We start from the raw sequence: 2,497 nt of genomic DNA, 5'->3' as shown, positions 1-2,497 counted from the left end.
TCCAGCCGGCTGCCCCTCCGCACTCCGCTGGGACCTCCAGCCGGCTGCCCATCCGCACTCCGCTGGGACCTCGAGCCCATGTCCATCTTTGTGTATTGCTCGGGCCTCCAGACCATGTCCGTCTCTGTATTGCTCGGGCCTCCAGCCCACTGTCCGTCCCTGCATTGCTTGGGCCTCCAGCCCACTGTCCGTCCCTGCATTGCTCGGGCTTCCGGCCCACTGTCCGTCCCTGCATTGCTCGGGCTTCCAGCCCACTGTCCGTCCCTGCATTGCTCGGCCTCCAGCCCACTGTCCGTCCCTGAATTGCTCGGGCCTCCAGCCCACTGTCCGTCCCTGTATTGCTCGGGCTTCCAGCCCATTGTCCGTCCCTGCTGCACTCAGGCCTCCAGCGTGCTCTACATCAGTGGAAAACACCAAAAGGAGATAAAGGCGAAGGTAAAAATGGTGAAACAGCAGAGAGCAGGAGAGGAATGGAGACACTGGGGACTGGGAGAATTCATAAACACAGACGTAGGCCATCAGGGACAAATCAGAAACTGCAGGATCTACTGTTGCCACAGACAGGAAAGCGGATGCGGGCCTTTAGCAATTACAGGCCCTGGTTATCGCCACTATATTTTTTGAGGGCAATATTCCACAAAGAGTGTTACAATTTGAAGTAATTGTCCTCAATTTTGACGTCTCCTGTTGGTAGATATTTCTTAAAGGTCATGTGACAGTGTAAATCTATATGTAGTTAGAGATAAAAAGCAAAATACCCAGGAGTGCATTTATACAATTTCAGTTCCGATAAACATTTGTAGATTAGGTATAAACTGGGAAAAGGTGGTTTACAAAGAAGTATATGCAGCAAAATATTGATGACTGTGGGAGGGGGACAATATGCTCAAACCTAAGCCTGAGAGAAGGGGTGGAACAACCAGGCTTCAGAGGGACATGTTCAGTAGAACTCAGAAACAGCATGAGCTGACAGCAACCTCTAGTGGACACTTCCATGTGTTTGTTTGAAAAATATATAAACTCATTGCAAGTACGAGCAAGTGAGTTAACATGCATTGGTCAAAAATTCCTGTGCCAGCTCTTTTTTAGCAAAGTCATAGAGTCATAGAGTTGTACAGCCTGGAAACAGACCTTTGGTTCAGCTCGTCCATGCTGACCAGATATCCTAAATTAATCTAGTTCCATTTGCCAGCATTTGGCCCATATCCCTTTAAACCCTTCCTATTCATGTACCCATGCCCTGTATTTTTGGATTCTCCTGACCTCGGGAAAAGATCTTGCCTATTCACCCTATCCATGATTTTATAAACCTCTACAAGGTCACCCCTCAGCCTCCGACACTCCTGGGGAAATAGTCCCAGCCTACTCAACCTCTCCCTATACTTCAAACCCTCCAACCCTGCTTTCAAATAAAGCGTACCAGAATGTAGAATTATGCATCTCTCATTAAGCTGTGTAGGCAAAGAGAATAAAATCTAAAGCAAAACATTGAAAACAAGTTTTGGAAATTCAGTTCCTGCCCAATTTAAAAATAGTGAGCCGCCACAGTACCTGGTGACTGACCATCTCAAATGGAACACATTGATGTGATGCTCACAGTAATGGGCCAGGAGCATAGAGGTTCTGAGTTCATGCAAGATCACAAAATGGAAATTCACTTGGTTTGATAATTGATGGGCTCATTGATGCCCTTCAGCAGAAGGAACTCAATAGCTGTACACAGTCAGACCTGAGCTTACTCTATTCCTGTACAATGTGCAGCTCTTTAAAGCCCTTTATTGTAAGTCCTCCCACATCACGGTTAGAAACAAATGCAGCCTTGTGAGTATCAGCCACAGTGCTGAGAGTAAATTATAAATAATATTAGAGTTATTAAGCTGACTACCAGACATTTCCAAACCTATCATTCAATGTTTTTCACTCCTTCATAAGCATGTTATTCTAATCGAATTGAGAAGGCTCCGTCCTGAAAGTATTGTCTGTCAGTGAGACACAAGGGAGGTCTCAGGGCTGTGTTGAGTTACCCAAACTCAGCAAAGGAACCAAAGATAAAACATGATTGATTGAATCATTTATTGTCACGTGTATTCAATGTAAAAATACAGTGAAAAGTGTGTACCTTCACTGTACGTACATGGCGCCATTCACATTAACATAGAAAAAAAGATCAGAAAAAAAAATAACTTAAGACAGTCCAATTTTCATTTCACTGCCAGAGTCATGCTCCAGGATTTTGAGGCCGTGCCATGCCGCTCTGAGCTACCTCACCGGCCCCACTCTCACCGCCGCTGCCTCACCGGCCCCGCTCTCACTACCACCTCCTCACCGGCCCCGCTCTCACCGCCACTGCCTCACAGGGCCCGCTCTCACCACCACTGCCTCACAGGCCCCGCTCTCACCGCCACCTCCTCATCAGCCCCACTCTCACCGCTGCTGCCTCACAGGCCCCGCTCACCGCCACTGCCTCACTGGCCCTGCTCTCACCGCCACTGCCTCA

At 47.8% G+C, this 2,497-nt stretch overlaps 1 protein-coding gene across 1 annotated transcript in view; it reads left to right on the top strand.

The window, feature by feature from the left end:
- Window positions 1–2,497, top strand: part of LOC109921648 (integrin alpha-8-like) — a 121,655-nt gene that overhangs the window by 68,643 nt on the left and 50,515 nt on the right. The gene's annotated exons all lie outside the window — the stretch shown is intronic.

This window comes from Rhincodon typus, chromosome 30 (assembly GCF_021869965.1).
Source record: "Rhincodon typus isolate 14 chromosome 30, sRhiTyp1.1, whole genome shotgun sequence".
Classification (NCBI taxonomy): domain Eukaryota; kingdom Metazoa; phylum Chordata; class Chondrichthyes; order Orectolobiformes; family Rhincodontidae; genus Rhincodon; species Rhincodon typus.
This window is presented reverse-complemented; position numbering and strand designations above follow the sequence as displayed.